The sequence below is a fragment of the Mirounga leonina genome, unplaced genomic scaffold, assembly GCF_011800145.1.
Source record: "Mirounga leonina isolate KUSES-001 unplaced genomic scaffold, KU_Mleo_1.0 Mir_170, whole genome shotgun sequence".
NCBI lineage: Eukaryota > Metazoa > Chordata > Mammalia > Carnivora > Phocidae > Mirounga > Mirounga leonina.
Window position 1 is genome coordinate 10,687,668 of NW_023270433.1, and position 22,843 is coordinate 10,710,510.

At 51.4% G+C, this 22,843-nt stretch overlaps 1 long non-coding RNA gene across 1 annotated transcript; it reads right to left on the reverse strand.

Moving 5' to 3' along the window:
• Positions 1–11,153: 11,153 nt before the first annotated feature.
• LOC118018195 lies at positions 11,154–17,349 on the reverse strand. Its single transcript, XR_004681321.1, has 4 exons — positions 17,173–17,349; positions 16,365–16,564; positions 14,854–14,996; positions 11,154–13,485 (listed from the first exon to the last, which is right to left on the reverse strand). It is a non-coding gene; the product is annotated as an uncharacterized LOC118018195 (long non-coding RNA).
• Positions 17,350–22,843: the final 5,494 nt, after the last annotated feature.

The window sequence follows — 22,843 nt, forward strand, 5'->3', positions numbered from 1 at the left end:
TTCCTTCCTTCCTTCCTCTCTCTCTCTCTTCCTTTTTTTCTTTTCCTTCCTCCTTTTCTTTTTCTTTTTTCTTTTCTTTTCTTTCCACACTCTTGTCACTGAAGCAGGCTGTGTCCAAGGAGGTCTGGGTCTGACATGAGCAAGTCATGGCCCTTTTCTGAGTCTCCATTATCCCATCCATAAGGAGAAGGAATTGCACAAATCAATACCTAATGATCGTTTCAGGCCTAAATGAATCACAGTTTTAAGATTCCAAGTGGGTTCTTAGTGGGGGTGGAGGTGGGAGCTCACATGGACTGAATGAATGCATCCCTGAAGGAAAGAATGGCCCGTGTTAACCAGGGACAGAGGTGGCAGGAAGGCCATACTGCCCATTGTACCTGGGACATGTGTACTTGGAGTCAGTGCGGCATTGTGGAACCAACTTGGATTTGAACCCCAACCCCTCCACTTCCTGGCCTTGTGATCCTGGGCTCATAGCTTCACCTCTCTGGTTGTTTTTGGTCCTGCTAGTGGTCTGCCCTGTTGTTCTGGAAGCCTAAAGGGGCAACGAAGGGTCCCCAGTGTGGAAACCTTTGCAGCAGGTAGAAGTGGCAAAAGTCCTCTATCTTTACAAACTACCATGACTCCTTTTCTCCAGCCCCCATCTCCCCAAGTGGATTTTAGCAACAGCCAGAGCTCTTTGCTCCCTGGCCTGGAAGCCCAGAGCAGCTGAAAGTGGAGGGGAAGGCCTGAGGTTTCTGTTTCCAGCAAAGGCCGAGCCAAGTCCCTCCCCACTCCCCACCCCCGCCAGTCTGGGCCCACCTCCCTCTGGCCTGCACCGGCTGGCTGGTCTTCTCAGGTTTCTGAAAGCCTGTGTTCCCAGAGGAGGCATTAAGGATGGAGGAATGCAGACCCGGGTGTGACGGTTGAGGGGCTGTGCTGAGAAGCAGTCTGGGAGAGCCCCCCCACCGGGCCAGCTGCGCCCCAGCCCAGCCCCCACTGGGGAGGAGGAGAAAGGAAGCAGACAGGAAGCCAATCCTTCGGGCTGTCTGAGGAGTTCCTGTGCTCTGGGTTAAGAATTCTGATGTGGGGATGGGGGGACGCCGGGAGGGCTCAGACCACTTGCAGGGAATGAAGGAATTGGTTAGTCTGGGGGCTCCAGACAACCATGAACAGAGTCCTGGTCAGAGGTGCTTGTTGGTGACCACGAGAGGGAATGAATATTTACTGAGCAACTATTGCTTTCCAGGCGGAGGAAAGCCTCTTCACCAGCAGAACCCAGCCCAGGACCCATCTCAGCAGGGAGTCACATCCAAGAAAAAAAATTGAAGCAAGCAAACAGCAAGCAAATGCATGAGATTAAAAAAAGATTATCCGACCCAAATCCAATTCCCAAACTGCTGCAAGGCAAAGCAGCTCTTGACCGAAGCCCTTCTGGAACACCCGAGTTGGAGACAAACTTCATCAGCCCGTCCTGCAGGAAAACTTCCTAAAGCCGGCGCCAGAGGCGATAGAAGGCCCCCTCTCCAGAGGTTGCTTCTCAGAGCTCCGTGGAGGTCTCTCTCTTCACCTCTGTCTCTCCTTGCTTTCTGCGTGGCCACTAGTCACCGGGGGGTCATGGATTCTGCTTTCCTGGGGGGGACCTTGGCTTACGGTGGCGTATTACTAACAGCGCCCCCTTGCATGCTCAAGAGGGCCCTGGGAGGCCAGTAAATAATATGGCTTTCCTCCTCACTCCCTGCTGACCTCCAGCTTCAGCCAAGGCCCTGTGGCCGGCCCAGCAGGCTTGCAAGCACAAGACACCCTTGGAAGGCGAGGAAGGGAGAACTTTTATTGTCTTATCTCCTGCACCCCGGAGTCTTCTCATTTGTTCCATACAGTATTGACCTCACCAATCAGTCGACATTCTCTTGATGAGAAAATGAAGGCCCAGAGCTTAACACCTGCTCAAAGTCAAACACCCAGTGTATCCCAAAGCAGAGACTCAAACTCAGCTCTGCCTGAGTCCAAACCCCGTATGTTTCCCACGAGACCGGGTAGAGTGGCTGGCAGGAGAGGATCAGCTTGGCACACCCTTAATTTCCAAGAGAGGAATGAACGAGCTCCCCCGTGCTACATACAGAGACGCTAAGGCCCAGAGAGGGTTGGCGCCTTCCTCAAGATCACACAGCGCATAAGCAACAGAGCTTGGCTAGAACCAGGCCCCTTAATCCCCAAACATCCCTGAGTTTTTCCTGAGCAGGCTTGATGCTACTCTGGGAGAAAGCCTGGGTCACCAATATTTCTACTTCCCCCTGTGTTGGTCCTACCCGTACAACTAAGTGTCTGTCTTAATTTCCATGTCCACCAGACTCCCTAGAGGCTCTTGAAGGAGCTCTTCTCCTGGCCTGCCCTTGCTGCCCCCTCTCCCAGAGGAAGGAGCCTGTGCCCAGACCCCAAGCCACCCCACTGTCCCAAGGAGGTGTCATAGGCCCGGAGTGGGAGTAGTATTCAGACCCACGTGTCAGAGTCACCAGTGTGGAATGCCACATCAGAGGTGTCCTGGCCACGTCACCCAAACTTAGCTTGGTATTTAAGACCCTCTCTTTTCCACCCTCTCCCCTGTACATATCCTGTGCTCCAGCCATACCGTTCTAAGCATACCCTGCTTTCTCTAGTCAGGCCTTTGCACATGCTGTACCATCTGCCTGGAGTGCCCTTTCTCCCACCTGTCTGAAGAACTCTTATTCATCTGTCAGGATCCAAGTCAAATGCCCCTTCCCAGGGCATTAATAATCACACTGATGGGTCCTATAGATTATTTACAACCAGTGTCCCTTCTGATTGGCCAGTTACTGTGACAAGCAGGTTTTTAAATATTTAGATTCTCCCCTAGCCTTTCCCTCTGTGAAGTCTTCCCTGGCCCCAGACAGGGTCATCCTTCTATCTCCCAGGGTCCCTGCACATCCCTCTGCTGCCGCCCTTCTCCCACTGGCTGGCACGGTTCTGCGTCCTCCCTAGATGGCAAGTTCCTGGAGGGCAGGGCCCCTGACTGGTCATCGTGGTATCCCCCCAGAGCTACACCAGGGCCCAAGCAGCCATGCTCGCGCTTTGGGTGCAAGTGTTGATCCTTGGAGGTGACTGCTAGGAGCTGGAGGAGCACCAGAACACTCTGAATAGCCCCCATTTTTGATAGCAGGTGCATCCCATGGGCTCTCACACCCTGCGTGTTCTCACGGCGGCTCACCCCTTCTGTCTGACAAGTATTGGTCCCACTTTACAGATGGAGAAACCAAAGCACAGAGAGGGAAAGACACTTGGCCAAGTAAGAGATGGGCCTGGGATTTGAACCCTCGTCTCAGCCTAAAGTGCCTGCTCTTTACCATGCAGTCTCTGAATCCCAAGCAGTCTTACTTGGGCGAGGGCACTCTCAGCTCTGGGGATTCTCCCCAGGCTTCCAGACCCATGCTCAGGATAGTGGGGAGCTGATGAGCCCAGACTCACTCCCCGCACCGGCCGTGGCTCCAGGCCAGGAGGGCCACATAAGTGGGACTGACCCTTTGCCCTGAGCTCCCCTTTACAAGCCTCTAGGTCAAGCCTGGCCTTTGGCTGCCCTTGGCATAAATTCCAGATAAGGATTCTAGGGAGCGGTTCTACAAAAGATGTGGGGCTTTCCAGGATGAACCAGAGAGACAAGGCACAAATGACCTCCCACAGGGTCACATTTGCACTGACTGCTTAGAAGATCCTTTCTGCCCCAGATACCACCCACATGTCCAACTCTTTGTTGCGCTCAAGGGGACTTCAAGGTAGCTTGGCGGAACCAGCCCCAAGCCTTGAGCCATGAGATTTGGCTTCAAATCCTGACCCCAGTGTTTAACTTGCCCTATGACCTTGGCAAGCCACTTTACCTTTCTGGCCCTTGCTGGCTTTGTCAGTCAAGGGGTGGCTGGGAAAACTAAATGGGGTAATTAGTACCAAGTGCCTGGCATGGGGCTGAAGTTTCCTCTACAAATGGGGATTGACTAGGAGCTGAAAATATCCTTGTCCTTCCAGAGAAAGTCCCTGGTCTCCTTCCCTGCCAGTCTCAGTAATCTACAAATTCCCCAGGTGAGATCACCACACCCCCTTCCCTGACATAACCTGGTTTGACCTTCAGGCTCGTGGGTGGGGAAAGCACAGTCTCTTCTTTCCTCCTCTGTCCAGAACTCTCTCCTTTGCAGCCCATGTGGGAGGCCCTGGGCTTCTTTTAGATGAGATTTTGCTTGGAAGAAAGTCCCTGTACTCCGAAAAACAGACAGCAGAGTCCTGCCACCTCCACTACCACGTGGTTTGGGCAAACTTTTCAGAATTTGGCTGAGCTGCAAACCCGATATATGAAAATTCCAATTTATTGAACACAAAAGTCACACCTGGGGATTCACTGCTGGGTTCACAGAAGTAGCCTGCTCCCCCTGCAACCAACAATGTGAAGTCCCAGCTCCTGAGAATGACAACCTGGTGTTTCCGACATCTACCGACTTCTCCAGCCCCATAGCTGCTGGCATTCCCCGTGTGCTCCAGCTTCATGGGACATCACTCCTGGCCCCCAAAGTCAACCATCTGCTTCAAAGCTGCTAATGTGGATGAGGATGGTGGTGACGTGGGGAAGAAAGTCATAAATGGGTGAGTGTGCACCAGGGCTGGACTAGGATAAAGCAATCAAGACGCCCACGGTGCAAAGTGTAAGGAAATGGTTTGTGGATAAGTTAAACATAGAATTAGCATATGACCCAACAATTCCACTCCCAGGTATATACCCCAAAGAACTGAAAACCAGTGTCCACAGTGGCTCAGGTCACAATAGCCAAAAGGAGGAAACAGTTAAAAGGTCCATCAACAGATGAGTGGATAAAACAAAATGTGGTACATCCATCCAACAGAATATTCTATGGCCATAAAAAGGAAGGAAATACTGATGGTTGAACCTTGAAAACATTCTGCTAAATGAAAGAAGCCAGTCACAAATGACCACACACCATCTGATGTCCAGAAGAGGCAAATCCATAGAGACAAAAAGCAGATCAGTGGTTGCCAGGGGCCATGGCAGTGGGAGAAGGAGGCTTCCTTTTGGAATGATGAAAATGTTCTGGAACTAGATAGTGGTGATTGTTCCACACCTTGTGAATGTAGTAAAAACCACTGAATTGGAGACTTTAAAATAGTTTCAGTGGTGAATTTTATGCTGTATGTATTTCACTGCAATAAAAGAAAAATGTAAGGAAGAAGGCACTCTTGGGTGCCGACCTGTGCTTGCGCACCCTGGCTGTGTGCACCTCATCCCATTTCATGCCCTGGGTGTCTCAGCTGCGCACCCTGAACCTGGCCCTGGTGTCCACAGCCTTCTCCACGGAAGAGAGAATTCTGCATTTGCTCTGTCGCTTCTGTGCCCACCACCCCGGAGAATCCTTCCTTGGGCAGTCCAGTTCACGGGCTGATACAGAATAAAAACATTTGGTAAAAAGAGGCAGAGATAGGGAATTAGGAGCAGGAATTGCTTGGGAACAGCCAAGAAATACTTACTGGAGAGAAGACAAACTATGGAGAAAGAACACGGAGAGGGGGAGGAAAGAGAACTGCCAGGCTCGGTTTTGTTTTTGTTTTTAAATTTTTTTGAAAGATTTTATTTACTTATTTGACAGAGAGAGACAGAGTGAGAGAGGGAACACAAGCAGGGGGACTGGGAGAGGGAGAAGCAGGCTTCCTGCGGAGCAGGAGCCCAATGCAAGGCTCAATCCCAGGACCCTGGGACCATGACCCGAGCCGAAGGCAGATGCTTAACGACTGAGCCACCCAGGCGCCCCATGTTTTTAATTTTTTTTAAAGATTTATTTATTTGGGGCGCCTGGGTGGCTCAGTCGTTAAGCATCTGCCTTCGGCTCGGGTCATGGTCCCAGGGTCCTGGGATCGAGCCCCGCATCGGGCTCCCTGCTCCACGGGGAAGCCTGCTTCTCCCTCTCCCACTCCCGCTGCTTGTGTTCTCTCTCTCGCTGTCTCTCTCTGTCAAATAAATAAATAAAATCTTTAAAAAAAAAAAAAGAATACCTGAAGATTTAAAAAAAAATAAATAAAGATTTATTTATTTATTTGACACTGAGAGAGAGATCACAAGCAGGGGGAGCGGCAGGCAGAGGGAGAAGTGGTCTCCCTGCTCTGCAGGGAGCCCAACACGGGGCTTGACTCCAGGACCCAGAGATCATGACCTGAGCCGAAAACAGACCCTTAACTGACTGAGCCACCCAGGCACCCCAAGATTCCCCAAATGTTAACATTTTACCATGTTTGCTTTATCAATGTCTTATCCCACTATATAAACACGTGATACAGATATAGGTATCTGGCACATACATACATATATACATATACATGTGGGAAGCATGTTTGGGTGTGCACAAATATACATATATGTGTATTCTTTTTCTCTGAATTATTTATGTTTTTTTTTTAAAGATTTTATTTTGGGGTGCCTGAGTGGCTCAGTTGGTTAAACATCCAACCCTTGATTTCAGCTCAGGTCATGATCTTAGGGTCATGAGATCAAGCCTCACATTGGCTCCTCTCAGAGCATAGAGCCTGCTTAAGATTCTCTCCCTCTCTCTCTGCCCCTTCCTACCCCCTTGCATGCACTCTCAAAGAAAGGGGGGCACCTGGGTGGCTCAGTCAGTTAAGTGGCTGCCTTCAGCTCAGCTCATGATCTCGGAGTCCTGGGATCAAATCCCGCTTCAGGCTCCCACTCAGCGGCAAGTCTGCTTCTCCCTCTCCCTCTGTGATCTCTTTCACTCTCACTGTCTCTCAAATAAATCAATAAAAAAATTTTTAAAAATGTTTTAAAAAACAAAAATAAGAAAGAAAGATTTTATTTTATTTTATTTTATTTTAAGATTTTTATTTATTTGGCGCAGGGAGGGGTAGAGGGAGAAGGAAAGGGAGAGAGAGAATCCCAAGCAGACTCCTCACTGAGCATAGAGCCTGACACGGGGCTCAATCCCACGACCCTGAGATCATGACCTGCACCGAAACCAAGAGTCGTATGCTTAAAAAAATGAGTCACTCAGGCCCCCCTAAAGATTTTATTTTTTAAGCAAACTCTTAAACTTACAACCCCAAGATCAAGAGTCACATCCTCTACTGACTGAGGCAGCCAGGTGCCCCTTCTCTGAGCTATTTGAATGTCAGGTTTACTGACATATACTTTACATATGATAAACGTATCCCTTCTGAGTGTAGGGTTTGCTAAATCTTGAAAATACAGTGGGAGGGCGAGGGAGAGAGAAAATATTGAGCAAACTCTGTGCTGAGCACAGAGCCCTATTCGGGGCTCAATCTCACGACCCCGAGATTATGACCTGAGTCAAAACCAAGTCTGGCGCTTAACTGACTGAACCACCCAGGCGCCCCTGTCTGGCTAGAGGTTTAACAATTTCCTTGACATTTTCAAAGAGCCAGTTTATGGTTTCATTTATTTTTCTCTATTGTTTTTCTGCTTCCTATTCACTGATTTCTACTCTTTACGATTTCCTTCTTTCTGCTTACTTTGATTTTATTTTTTTATTTTTAATTATGTTAGTCATCATACAGTACATCATTAGTTTTTGATGTAGTGTTCCATGATTCATTGTTTGCGTATAACACCCAGGGCTCCATGCTTTGATTTAAATTTGCTCTGCTCTGTCTAGTTTCTTAAGATCAAAACTGAGATCATTGATTTTGGAACTTTCTTCTTTTCTCATATATTCATTGTTAATACTATAACTTTCCCTCTATTATGCTGCTTTAGCTGCATCACACACTTTGCTGTGTTATGTTTTCGCTGTCATTCAGTTCAAAATATTTTCTAATTTTCTTTGTGCTTTCTGTCCACATATTATTTGCTGGTGCATACAGGTATATTAAAAGTTAAAACAAAATCCATAGATGAGAATGATACATAACAACCTCCAGATGGGGCTTATCCCTGGGAGTAAGGGACAGATGGAAATGGGATGGAAAGAGTGGTAGATATTAACAATGCTCACCAACATTTCCGTTCTCTTCATCTTCAGAGCACATGAGATGATCACACTTCCTGACCCTTTGAAGTTGTATTTGCTCTAGGCAATGAAACGTGAGCAGAAGTGACATATGCCACTTCCAAATGGAAACATCTGAGAGCGAATGTGTGAGTCTTCGTGCTCCCTTCCCTGCATGGTGAGCCCTGAAGTCTCATGTTGAGATCACAGCATCATAAAATGAGGGAGCAGCCATCAGCCTGGGGTCCTGGGAGACTACAATAAATACAGCTCTCTCCAGTCAATCCTCACTGGATATAGAGAATGAGAGAAAAACAGACCTTTGTTATTTAAAGCTACTGAGGTTTGGGGATTGTATGCATAACCTAGCCTTTCCTGACTAATAAGGGAGCTTTGACTGGGTAGTTGGGACATGAGTGTTTGTCAGGTAATTTTCTATGATTCCTGTACATTTTAAATATGTAGTTTTTTTCAAGGAAAGCAATATTAGAGGAGGAGAGGAGGTAGAAGAGGAGGAGGAGGCGACTGGGGTGTTGGGCTCCTTTGTTCTACCCCACAAGGTGTTTCTCCATTTAGACTTTGGGTCTGGGCAGGTCAAGGGAGAGGGGCTTGTCAGTTTCTCCAGCCAGATCATCACCTGGGACAGGTGCTCTCCCTCCCCCTGCGTCTTCAAACTTATCACCATCTGGCATGTTCTATATTTATTTACATGTTTATTGTCTCTTACCCCATGGAAGTAAAGTCCTTAAGACCAGGGACTTTATTTATAATGCCAGTGCCTAGAACAGTGTCTGGCACCCAGAAGCAACTCAGTAATAAACTCTGTTTATTTAAATGAACAAATCCAGTTTCCACTGGTCATCCCTGCCCAGAGAGGAGGGACTCCGTCTTCTCCCCACTCCACATTCCTTCTCCTTTGCCCTTCCCCCAAAGTGAACACACAATGGAGTCGATGAAAGCATAAGCAGCTCTCTACTCAAGGGCTCAGTTATAAATTCCAAAGCCATGGTTCCGTGGAGCGTGTGTCTCTGCTCCTGCATTTGTCTGTCTGTTTAGGGATGGGATGAGGGCATCGGGGGCTGTGCTCCTTCTGTAGCCATCTTCTTCTTTTTTTAAAGAAGATTTTTATTCATTTATTTGAGAGAGAGCGAGCGAGAGAGCATGAGCAGTGGGGAGGGGCAGAGGGAGAGGGAGAAGCAGGCTATCCTCTGAGCAGGGAGCCAGATTCGGGACTAGATCTCAGGACCCTGGGATCATGACCCAAGCCGAAGGCAGACGCCTAACTGACTGAGCCACCCAGGTGCCCTGAAGACGGCTTCTGCTCCATTCCCTGCCCAGGTGGGAGTCTGGTGGAGAATGGCCAGAGAGACGTGGATAGATACACCTCCCCACCAAGGCCTTCCCCACAGCCTCAGGGAGGAGCCTGGAGCTTGGCTTTCTCCAGCAGATGCAGGGAACATGGGCCTCGCTACCAAGGCTGTTGAGGGGGCCTTTGGCAGCCCCTGCCTCACGACTCAGCTGAAGAAGTTCCCTGGCCACTTGGGCATGGAGAGGCTCTGGTTCCACCAGCCCACGCAGAAGCCTGAGCTCGTGTAATTAGACATAATGACACATGCCGGGAGCTTCCAGCATCTCATGCTTTAATGACACACCCACCTCCCAGCCCATCTCAGGGACCAGTGAGGCTCTAATTAAGTCTGGCGTCAGCAGGTGGGAGAGCCAAGGGACGAGGAAGCAAGGAGAGAAACTTGGCCTTGGAGTTCATCACCCTGTGTGCCAAGTCCAGTTAGGCTACTTTTTGACTATGAGGCTCTGGGCAAAGCCAATTCCTTTTCCCAAGCTTTCATTTTCTCATCTGTAAAATGGGGCTATAAATTTACACCACACAGGGCTGTTGTGAGGAGTGTGAGTCCTCTCCAGGGACGCCGCTGGTGGGACTGGGACTGGACTGGGGCTGGACTGGGGCAAGAATGACCTGCGTCTTGGGGAGGGTCTAGGTGCAGAGGAAACCACCACACCTCCAAAGGCCAACTTGACCAAAGCGAAGACATGTACGCTTCTAGTGCATTTGTTCTTCTTTTAAAATAATATCCTATGAATATTTTCTTTCACTGTATCGCATGGGAAATTTTCATTTTAGACTGATTTTTTACAAACCCCTTAAAAAGCCCTTTTCTGTCTTCTCAGCACTTCAGCATTTGGGGGATTCTTTGCAGATTTTGCTAAATAGGCAACTCCACAAATTGTCCAAATTTGTTGCTTTGCTCAAAATGCATTTCTTTTAATTATATTTTTCGGTTTTGATCTGAATTTTTATTAAAACTGTACATGCCCTCCGTTCTGCAAGACTTACAATGGAGCGTCCTATCTAATCTCTTTGCCCTCAATTCCCGGCCACCAGAGACAACCGCTTCCAACAAGACACAGCACTTTCTTTGTCATTTACTTTTGTGCTCCCAAATAACATGCTCATGCTGTTTTTTTTAAATTGTATTTAAATTCATTATTCATTGTTGAAAAACTCTTTATTGAATAAAATGTATAAAATATCAATGTATATACAAAGGGATTTAATGCATAATATATACAATCATCTTTAAAAAGGCAGGATGCAAATCATTATAATGAGTTCTTTCCATCCCCTTTTATTGCTTTTTTTTTATACTTTCTGTTTCTTTAAGACTGAGCCAGCCAGGCGCCCCATCCCCTTTTATTTATTGATTTTTCAGTTTTAGATTTAATCTGCTGCCTTCCTACTTTAGAAAAGAAGAGTTTCCTTCATGTACAATACCCCCTTTCATGCTTCTCCTGGTAAAATCTTCCTTAGATGATCATATCATACTTTCGGATTAGATAAATATTCAGGGTTTATTTTGTAACAATCTAAATGTTATAGACAGCCCAGACACATGGAGTACTATGATTACATTTACTTTCTTTTTTTTTAATTTTTAAAGATTTTATTTATGTATTTGAGAGAGAGGAGAGAGAGAGAGAGAGAGCAAGAGACAGCGCGAACAGGGAGGAGAGGGAGAAGCAGGTTCCCTGCGAGCAGGAAGCCCAACGTGGGGCCTGATCCCAGGACCCTGAGATCATGACCTGAGCCAAAGGCAGACGCTTAACCGACTGAGCCACCCAGGCGCCCCTGTGTTTCTGTTTCTCCTGGGATTATTCATCTTCCTTTTGTTTGCTCACTTGTATTCGGGGCCACCCGATTAACCCCAAGCCCTATACCAGCAGATGTGTCCTCTGCTTCCTCCTTTTCTTACAGATACACAACAGTAGTCTCCTTTAACACTTTCACAAAGTTGTGCTGCACGGGATTAAAAAATAATTTTAAGATACTTCAAATTGCAGAGAACGTGCAAGAACGGTGTGAAGAACTCCATTTGCCCGGCAATCAGACACCCCACTCACGTTTCACCTGTTGCTGCCGTGATGTCACCTACAGAAAGTGACACAGCCCAGTATCCCGCGTCCTGCCTCTTCAGTTGCTCTGTCCTGCCTCGAGCTTCACACTCGTAATGTTTTAAAGAGAACAGGGCAGTCATTTTGCAGAAGGTTGCTCGATTTGGGTTTATCCGCGTTTCCTGGTAATTATGCCAGGATCGTGCATTTTGGGGACAGGGACACCACAGGAGAGACGCTGTGCTCTCTCCCTGCCCCTCTCCGGTGCCATTCAACATCAGCTTGTTGCCACAGTGGTGTTAACTTCAATCAACTCACCATTTGACTGGGTTTCTCCATCGTCAAGGTCTTGTGCTACTTTTGTACAAACGAGCTTCCAGGTGGAGATACTTTAGCACTATGTAAAAATTCCACTCCCTATTTCACGTATGCCCCTAGTTTTAGCGTCCCTCGATGTCACCTACCTGAAATCACCATCATCATCACAGTTGCCAAGAGGTGGTTTTCTTCTTCCCTTATTATTTGGCATTCTACCGTAAGGAAAAGCATTCTCTTCTCATTTATTCATTTGTTTGTTCACAGCAGTGTGGACCCATGGATTCCTAGTTTATCTGATGGACTATGATCCACTGCTCTTTTATTTTGGTATTTGAATCACACCAGGTTGGGCCAGAAGAAGCCCCTGCCGCTCTTGCGTCCTTTTGACACGTCCCTTCATTCTCTGGGCACGCCTTCGCTTTGTGACACCAGGCTCATCTCGTACTTTCTCTGGCCCCGCCTGGGAGCCAGCCATTCCTCCATAGAGCTTGGTATCTGTCTAGGGGGAGGACGATATCTTGAAAATAAGATCTCGGTGCTAGGTGTGCTTGTTGCTACCAGTGTATTGCTACTCCCAGACCTCCTTGATGAGCAGAGCTGGAGAAAACACACACACACACACACACACACACGCACGCACACACACACTTTAAACCACGCATTCTCACTGACAGCTCCAATTCCAGCCCGGCACCATGGGGTTCTTCAGTGTCCTCCTTTCGGAATCCATGCCTCCCTTGTCACTGAGAAATCTGCCTCCTTTAATCCACGGTGGATGATGCAACTGCTCCATCCCCTGCATACTGTCCTCTGTCCTCTGACCCCCCAGGCTGTGGTCGCACCCAACTTTAACTCTGGCCTCACGAGGGCGACCACATCGCCCCACCGGCACCTGCCTGGTGACCTTCAGCTGCATGAACTGAGAAAGGAAGGCAGGCAGGGGGAAGAAAGGAAAGAGGGGAGAGTGGGGGAGGCGGGGAGAACGGAAAGCAAGAGAAAATAGGCCGACAGGCATGGGATGGTTTTTATAGCTTTAGAAGATGTCTGGGATTTTCAGGAATGCTCCCATTGTCTCTACCCCACCTCCCTGATGTAGCCACTGGAGGGAACTGGAATGAAGACTCTGGGGAGAGTGGGCTGCACCCCAGTCTGAGCTGCAGATCCCAGAGGTGGAGGAGTCTGAGGGCCCCCGACCCTGTCTTCCCTGGGTCCTTCTAAGGCCTTGCCGATTCATCTCCTGCATATTGTTAAAGGCTTTACAAATTTAAAGAAATTTTTTTTAAGTCGGAGTGAATATGGTTAGCTCCATGAGTTGGTGATAGGGCAAACTGGTTCCCTGCTTAACTTAGTTATGGTGAGGACTGGGGGGTAAAGGTGGTCACTACTCACAGACTCTTGGGTCCCCTCCTCCTCTACCCCCAGTACTTCTGCTCAGCTGTGTTTGAACTACTGGGCCTCACCATGACCTTCTCAGATGTAGAAAGAAAATTGAGCCTGGATGCAAGCCCAGCTGGGCCTCCAGCTTGCTGGGTGACCCTGGGCAGGCCCCCCTGCCTTCCCTGGGCTTCAGCTTCCCCTTGGGGAAAGGAGACGTTGGCTTCTAAGTTCTGTGCAGCTCTGCCTTAGGCGGGGGCACCCACAGCTGGGGACCGGTGGAGTCCTCTTTGGCCACCAGCTCCCAAGGCCAGGGAGAGAGGAGCCAAGCTCCCTTCCTCTGCTGGAGGAATAGTTCGGCTGGCTGGGCCTGGGCCTGTAGCCAAGGGGAAACACAGACAATATGCTGGAGTCACCCTGACCGCCTGGGACAATGGTTGTGCAACTTCCGCCCCCAGGCCAGCAAATAAGACTGTGGCCTCTGGACTTTGAGCTCCAGGCAGCCCTCTCCCCTCCCCCAGGGCCCAGGCCTTCCAGCTTAGGGGACAAGGCTGGGGGGAGTGGACAGGGTACTTTCTTAGTCCCAAGGGCAGCCAGGTGGCTCTGGGTTCTGTGAGGAGGGTCTCACCAAGAGCGGTCAGCACGCAAGCCGTGGGAGCGGTGGAGGAGGCCGGCCAGGGGAGGCTCTGTGTGAAGGCCCGTGTGCCTGTGCGTGTGAGTGGATAGCGGCGTGAGTGAGCCGGGCGGTCGGTCCCACAGTCCCGGTCATCGGGGGAGTGATACTGGAGGGTTGTCTGGATGCTGCTCCCCCACCCCCCGCAGCATTGGAGTCCAGGTGTTCCGGGGCACCTTGGCGAGCTGCTGTGTGTTAGCCGTTCGCCTGCGTGCACGTCGTGGGACATGGTGCGGATGGCATATATGTGAGATTATGCACATGGGTGGGATTCCGTGGGGCCACGTGTGGGCTGCGCGGCTCTGAGTGTGTCCTGATGAGTGTGCATGTGAGTATAAACCCATGTATGTGGGCACATTGGGGGTTGCTCGTGTCTGCCCGCTGTGGGTACAAATGAGTGCATGTGCTTATGCACGCGTGAGCCCCCGTTGCTGAGCCTGTGGTCTCCGTGGTGGTGGGGTGGTTTGTAGACACGTGTGGCCTCTGGTACGGGTGAGTGCACTTGAAGTAATGGATGCTCATGCAAGTGCTGGTGTAGGACACGTGTCCCTGGGGACCTGGTTCAGCTCCTCACGTGCTTCGCCCCATCGTGCCGCACAAACCTGCCAAGGACTCTGCATGCTTCCAGTAAGTCTGCACTCTGAGCCCCTGTTTCCCCACCTGTACCATGGAGGGTGAGGTTGGACGGGAGGAGTTATCAGCCTCCTCCTACCTTTGTGGGGGCTTGTGTAAGCACCCCTAAAGTACATGTATAATATGAGGGAATTGAGAGCCCAGAAATCCTAGGATTTACCTTGGCCCCTAGGTGAGTAGGGGAAGTAATAGGGGAAGCCAGGAACCCAGAGCCTGGGATGGGGTACACCCAGGAAGGGCCTAGGGGACCTGTTGGAGCCTCCCGTCTGACCAGGCCCTGCTGTGGCCTGGAGGCAGGGGGCTGCCTGGAGTGACCTCGACCCAGGGCTCTGGAATGGGAGAAGGGACGAGGGGGATCACGGCCAGCAGACCTCTGGGAGCAGCCCCCAACAGGTCAGGGGCACTGGTTGGGAGGCAGGACGACACCTCTCTACTCACCCAAAGGAATCTGTCCTGGCTTCTTTGCTCCTTATCAAGTGGGGCCCTGGGTGGCTGTGCAGTCATGGAGGAGCCTTCATTCCCCTCAGGGTTGGTTTGAAAATTCAAGGGCTTTGGCCCGAGTCCCAGGGATGATCCTGAAGCTGGAGGAAAAGATACACTTTCTGAATGCTGCGGGGGGTGGGGGGCAGCATGGGGTGCTCGCTGCCTTCTTCTTTACGCCAACTCCTAGCAGTTCCTCCCAGCCGCAGTGCAGACAAGCCTTTGTGCAGCATAGTAACGAGACAGCATGGAAGCTTCATGGTACACTCCATCTTTGCTGCAAAGGGCAGTGTTAGCACTAGAAAGTTCTGTTCGCGGGGAGCAGGTTCACTGCAAAGAGCTTGAAGGAGGGGCGCCTGGGTGGCTCAGTCGTTAAGCGTCTGCCTTCAGCTCAGGTCATGATCCCGGGATCCTGGGATCGAGTCCCGCATCGGGCTCCCTGCCCAGCGGGGAGCCTACTTCCCCCTCTCCCTCTGCCCTGCTTGTGCTCTCTCTCTCTTAGTCTCTCTCTCTCAAATAAACAAATAAAATCTTTAAAAAAAAGTGGGGCACCTGGGTAGCGCAGATGGTTAAGCATCTGCCTTTGGCCCCTGGGATCGAGCCCCACATCGGGCTCGCTGCTGAGCAGGGAGTCTGCTTCTCGCTCTCCCTCTGCTTCCTCTGCTTGTACACGCTCTCTCTCAAAAATAAATGGAATCTTAAAAAAAAAAAAAAAAAGAGCTCGAAGGTGCTAGAGCCCCGTCCAGCCCTGGTGTGATGTGCCCACAGGGCTTGGATTCTGACCCCAACCACCCAGGGCAAGGACTTTGGAGAGGAGATTCCAGGGAAAGGAAAGTCCTAGATGTCTCCCGCAAAAGTCAGGGCCAGTGTGAGCAGCAGAAAGCACTCTAGGTATTTCGAACAGAGGACATTTAATATGGGGGATTGGTCACACGGGAGAGGAAAGGGCTGAAAAGCCAAACAGCAGATGGTAAGACAGTCTAGTTAGGGCATAGCTACTACCACTCCAGGCTCGAGCGACCCACGGAGGCGGTGACGATTCTGCCTGGGGGTGGCTGAATCACAGCCGGAGCCACTGCGGGGCTGGACCACCGAGGAACTGGCGGCTCCGTAGGAGCGAAGACAAGAAGACAGTAGTCAGTGCTGGAAAAATGACACCCTGTCCCCACTAAGCAGAGGGAGAGGGGGAGAAATAGCCTGGCTTCTCCCACCCCCCAGTCCTCTCCCAGCACTTCCCATTGGCCCAGCCCAGCGAGAAGCCAGTTGGCAAAGGAGCCTGGGAAGAGCGGTTTGCAGGAGCTGGGCAGCCGCATATGCAAGCAAATGGGCAATAGCCCGCACTTCCCCATGTCGCACTCTGCAGGCGCTGAGAACTCGGGAAAAGCAAAGAAAGACTTGGCACCGTCCCCGGGACTGTGGATATGACGACGTTTTGATAAGAGTTGAATGGACTGCACATACACACACACCTTTCCCGGTGCCACATGCCCCCTGAGTGAGGCTTCATGCCGTCCGCACTGCAGCTCAGCAAACTCAGGACAAGGCCCTTGTGCTGTAGTCGAGGAAACCGAGGCTTTCGGAAGGGAAGTGTCTTCTCTCAGGCCCCACAGCTGGAAAACGGCAGAACCAGGGCTCACACCCCCTCAGTGTGACTCCAGGGACCCTGGGCCTGGGAGACAAATGGGAAGTCTGCTGTTAGGCCCTACTGTTGGGAGCAGATGCTGATTATCAGTCTGGGTTGGAGGCACTGGGTAAAAATTCTCTGAAGCCGAGAGGCCTTGGACGGGTAGAGGCCAGCTGGGGAGAGAGCCATGGTTGGCAGACTGGGGAAGAGAGTGTGGTGGTAAAGAGCAGGACTTAGGGGCCCAACAGGCTGGGTCAAATCTGCTCTGCCACATACCAAGGGTGCGACTGGACCTCCGTGCCTCAGTTTCGCATCTGTAAAATGGGCATAATAGTGAGAGTAGTCCCTGCTTCACAGGGCTGTGTGAGAACTGAAAATTGGATAAGTGTTTGCTACTATTACTTGTTATTCTTATTTCTGTTTTATAGGTGAGGAATTGAAGCTCTGAGAGGTAGAGCAGATAAACGAAGATGGCACCACTAGGAAGCAGAATATGACCGAGTCTGTGCCGACTCTGTGGCACTCACTCCCAACCCTTTCCTTCTCTGTCTGCCCCCCGCAAGACTCCTTCTTTAACTCTGTGACCCACACAACCCACCCCTGCTGTGATTTGGAGTTGCCCTTCTCCTTGCATCTCCCCTCTGATAAGTCACCTCCTCCTGTCGGCCTCCAGGCTTGGGGATGCCACCAGCTTCCTGCTGTTGCTGATCTCTGGGTTGCAGCCTCATCCCCCACGGGGTTTCTCAGCTCTTCTAATCCTTCTAGCCAGCCCCTGGATTAACTTCCCTCCCTTAGAAACCTAGTGTTTCAGTGTTCCTGCCGAGACCCCGCCTGGTCCAATAGTCCCCGTTTGTTGTGGGATTCCTTGGACCAGGAGCTCTTCCCTGTGTTAATGTACAGGTTAGGAACCCTCACCCTACTTGACAGAAGCAGAAGTAGGGCATGTGGAGAGAAGCCATTCGCCTGCAGTCCCACAGTTAGCAAGCGGCAGGGCTGGGGCTCCCAGTTGGGAGGTGGAAATCCAGAGCTGGTGCCTCCCCGCCCACAGCCTTGCCTGCCGTTGGCCATCCTAACTGCCAGGTGACCGCCCCGATGGTGGCCTCTGGGACTTCTCCATCTGGCCGCTCAGAGACCCGCCTGAGCCTGGCATCTCGGCACGTTCTCTCCAGCGGAAGCCCCCTGTGTCTGCCGAGGGGCCAGCACGTCCCGTGGCCTCCCAGCTCTCTTCCTCCTCCCTCCTGCGCCTCTTCCTGCCAGGCTCTCCCCGGCTCCCTGCCACGCCTGGCGCAACGCTCCCTGCCAGGGCCCTCGATGACTCACCCACACAGAGCTCTCACTTCCTCCTTCGCGTCGGAGGAGGCTCTTGACCCGCTGCAGCTGCAGAAAGAGCCGCGGGCGCTGCTGAGGGCTCCGGGCCCAGACCTGAGGGGCTGGAGTGCTGTCCCAGTGGAGCACGGGGTGGCAGGAGGGCTCCTGGGGCTCCCTGCCAGATGCCGGCCTGCGCTGGACTCTCTCCAAATGGCCAGTCATCTACACAGGCTGGCATACCAGGAGATTGGCCTCGAATTTTTAAGCTGGAATTGTGCCTCTCATACTTACTGATGGCATTGGAGGGACCCATCTTCATTCATTCATTCATTCATTCATTCATCCATTTGTGCATGGGTGCATTCATGCCTTCTTCCCTTCATTCCCTCATTTAACAGATTTGTTAAAATCTGTCCTGGCCTCCTATGTACCAAGTAGTCCCCAGTGGACCAAGAAACCAGGTTCATTCTCTGCCCCTGAAGAGCTCCCAGTTGAGGGGGTGGGAAGTGGGGTTGAGGGGTGGATCTGTAAACAGAAAACCCAAGTAGGATTAAAGAAAACCCAACACAGTAGGGAAGCCTTGGAGATACTTCTGAGATCTCTTCACACAGTTTACCGCTATGTGTACACAGAAATGCCTCCTCATTACAACCTGGTTTCTCTCTGCCTTTAGAGCACTCTATAGCTCCCAGCTGCTCCAGGGAGTGGGCAAGGGCAAGGCTAAAAATTAAGCTTCCCTAAGCCTCCTCGGGGCAGGTGTATTGTACAGCCCCCTAGTCTAAGAGGATGGCACCTGGTTAAATGACCATGCTGTGGAGTCAGACCTGGGTTACACTCCCAGTCATTTTCTGACCACGGGACCTTAAGGAAGTTGGTCATCTCTGAGCCAAACGAAGCTATTGATGACCTCAGCATCATGTTTTTGCAAGAATTCAATGAGATCCTCCATGCAGAGCACCTGCACTCTAACACTGAAGCGCTCGGTAAAGGCCCGCTGTCACAGTGAATACTACTGTTTACCAGGAGGTTCTGTGGGTTCCTGATCCTGCCCGTGTATACATGTGTGTGCATGTGTCTATCCAGGGGGTGGTCAGGGAAGGCTTCCCAGAAGAGGTGACACTGGCGTTGTGTCTTAGAGGAGAAAGTGGGGGAAAAGTATTCCAGGGAAAGGGAAAGGCCCGATGCGGTCAGGGTGTGGGGAGTACTTTGGGGCAGGCGAAGGGACCAGGCCAAGAGTGGGCCTCAATGCTGCGGCCTGACTGGGGCCGACTGTTGGGTCTGGGTGGGCGGGGGCTGCCCCAGCTTGGTATATGAGATGCCGACAGCTCTCACACCTCTGCCCCCTCCCGTTTCTGGGCCTCCACTTCCTTCCCCTGCACAGACCACAGAGGCGTTTCAGAGGAAGCTGCTACTTATTTTAGCAGTGATCCCTGGACACCCCCACCCACAGTGCCCCTGCCCCTCTGGGCCCCTGAAAAGGCATCAGGCCATTTTTCTGAGTCACCGCCCAAAGCACTTATGGGTGAGGGCCAGGTCCTGCCCCCCTTCCCTGCAGCAAACCGAGCCCAGTCTCAATGCTGGAAGACATGGGTTCAAGCCCAGCTCTGACGCTAACTTACTGGATGACGCCCCAGTCCCTTCACCTTCCAAGCCCTGCGTCCCCACTGGGGCTCTGGGACCAGCCACTGGGCAGGCCCCGCCCTCTGGGCAGAAAGTGGGGTGGGGATGGATGTGTTGCCACACTCCCCTGTTGTCCAGCTGGCAGAACCAGAGACAGAGTCTCGGGCAGATCGAGTTGGGGGTGGGGGGCAGAAGCTTCCACTTTGTAGGTCTGTCTTTAAGAAAAACAGAATCACAAGTAAGATTTACTTATGAAAGTAATTTTCTATTTAGAAAGGACCTACCTGTGCAAGTGAGGAGCCCTGAAACTTTTTTTTTTTTTTTTTTGGCATCCTACAAATCTGCTTTTGGAGAGGGTCTCCCAAATCCTCAGGAGACAGTGGGGAAACTGAGGCAAAGAGAGAGGCTGTCACTGGCTCTACCCGGTCACACAGCTGGGGACTGGAAGGCTAGGATTTGAACCCAGATTTGTCAGAAATCAATGCCCACATTTTATCCCCTACCCTCGCTAGCCCTTCATAAGCCCATCATAGCCCCATTGGGGTGAGGAGGGCATGAAGGAGGAAGGGAGAGAGACTGAGAGCCAGGGCAGGGCAGTTCTGGCGACAGCACAGGACTGTGGCCAAACAGACTCACCTGAGTCCCAGCTCCGCCCCTTTCTAGCTGTGTGACCCCTCTGGAGCCTCAGTGTCCTCATCTGTAAAATGGGGTGATGGAGAGCAGTGGTGGGCTCCCTGCAGCAGCTGGCATGTGACGGTTCTTTTTCTGCCTTCACCTGGATCTTCTAAGTCGCCCTGACCCACACTGATAAGGCTAACCCTCGTCTAGCGCTTACCTGGTGCCGGGCATGGCTCTAAGTACAACTACTGAAACGTTAAATTTCTAATCCTCACAACAACGTGATGAGGTAGGTGCTCCCGTGTTCTAGATGAGGAAACGGAGGCCCTGCATCCATGCCAGGCTCTGAGCTGGGCATCGGAGATGCAGCTGTGACCCGGGGATGGTCTTTGGTCCTGAGGATCCCAAAGCTGGTGGCCTCAGAGGAGTCAGCACCTTCAGAACCCCAGAAGGATGCCGGGAAGTGTAACATTTGGGGTCTGCAGGAAATCTCAAGGGAGCAGAAGGGAAGGAGCCATTCTTTTTGACCAGAGGCTTCGTGTAGGATGTGGCACTTGGAGCAGAGCCCTATGGATTCCTAAAGGAATTTTCCAAGTTGATCAGAGTGGAGGGGCGTTCCAGGCAGAGGGAACAGCACACGTGCAAAGTCAAGAGGCAGAAGAATGCTTGTGGGGAAGAGGAAGGAACCAGGAGTTAGTAGATTTGGGGGAGTCTGTGGGCCAGGAGTAGTACAGAGGAAGCTGAAGAATTAGCTCCCTGGTTTCTGTCTTCCTTCTTGGGTGCCAACCTGTGAGCAGCGGCTTCAGTCCTGTGGGAGAAGTGTCTGTGAGGGGCAGGCCTGCTTGCGTGCAGGACAAGTGAAGGACGCAGAACCTCAGTCAGAGGCAGTCCCTGACATCAGTCTTTGGGGTGGGAAGCCCATGGCAAGGCCCCAGCATGACCCTTTGCTGCCTCCCCTCCTGCTCTTCTAGCTTTGACAGTTCAGAAGCCTTCCCCAGGGAGGTGAAGCAGGGGAAGATGTGGGCCGTAGGGTCGCCCCACTGACCAGCTTCTCGCCTCCTCAACTGATCGACCCCCTGTCCACCCTTCTGTCCATCCATGAGTCCATACCCCCAATGCTTACCTGGAGCAGTACTGTTCATGCATGGCCCATGTCCCCTCAGTCCACCCCTGAGGTCCCCTGCTCTGCAGTGACTGTCCTGGCTGCAGGGGGGGAACACCCCCGGTGCCCCCCAGCCCCCACGTCTCCATGTCCCTGCCTGGAACTTTCTCTGGTACCACAGAAGCCAATTTCCCACAGGGCATCCAGAAATGCCAGGGCTGGAATGTCCATAAGGGCAGCCCTCACCCACTGATGGATTGTGGACAGGGACCAAACACTCCAGCTTGCCAGTCACTGTGGAGGGCGACTCTAGGCACATTGCACACTGTGGCTCAGTGGATCCCCGGTGGGACTGAGGCCCAGGCGCCCAGCAAGTAATCCTCTCATGGGTACCCCTTATTGGATTTTCTCCCTTCCCTGTCATACCTTCCCAGTCCCTCACCCCTACTTCCCTAGATTATTGCTTCCCAGAGAAGCCACCTGCTCCCATCACCCTTCCCATGTCCCCTCCCATTCACCTGTTCATGCATTTGTCCAGACGGCAAATATTCATGGTACCCACTCTACTGGCCCCTTGCTAGATGAGGGGGACACAGCCTTGCCCTCAAGAGCCCATTAACTTGTGTAGATGGATGCGGGCTCCTGGGGGGGGGGGCACTATTGAGCCATCAGCCTCCATCGGGCGGGCTGGGGCAAGAGGAGGTAAGTGCTGGGTTAAGCCACTTCCTCATCCAGTCGTGGTTCCCCACCCTTGGCTCTCTCCTGTGTGTAACTTTCCAAGGAAGCTTCTAGCAGCCTGTGTTGTGTCCAGCAGGAAGGAAGGAAGAACAATAGTTAACACTTGTGCTCACTTCACTTGAGCTGCTTTACACATATTAAGCCCATTCATCTTCCCAGCAGCCCTAGGAGGGACTGATACTCTTAATACAAACTCCATTTTACAGATGGGGAAAGTGAGGTACCAAGAGTCTCACCCAAAGTGGTATAGGTAATAAGAAGCAGAGCTGAGATTTTGGTCTAGGCAGTCTGACTTCAGAGTCTGTGGTTTAGCTTCTGTGCTTTGCTGTTTGCAGAAGGAGGGAAGGCGTGAGGGCAGTGGGTTTGATGCAGAAGAAAGGAGTCAAATGCACACGAGGGTCTGGGCAGAGAAGGCAGATCAGCACAAAAAAGAAAAAAAAAAAAGCCCGGAAACATACTTCCACGCTAGTATGCTCTAGCATGCACAAATCCACGAATGCCATGTGCACACAAAGGCAAGCCTACACAAAAATGTGCGTTTAGCTGATTACATACGCATCCATGTAAGTGTGAACATACGTGCCTGTCCTACACAGAGATTTGCGTGCATCTGGACATGCCAAGGCCACCACACATACACACACGTTTGCACGTGTGAGCAGGCGTTGACACGCATGCGTGTTCACAGACAGATGCACACACGCACAGTACATGGTCATTTGCACCCATGCACGTGCCCTTACACACACGGGCCCACACAAGTACAAATTCTTTGCTTAAAGAAAACTTGTGACTGTATTAAAAATGTAGGACACATTGGCCAAATAATTAAAGCGAGGAGCGAGGCAGTGGGACTTCTCGCCGCTCTCTCGGGGCCGCCTGTGCTGGGCTGTGCTCAGCGTGGCTTCGTCCTATATATTTGAGGAAGAGGCACTTTA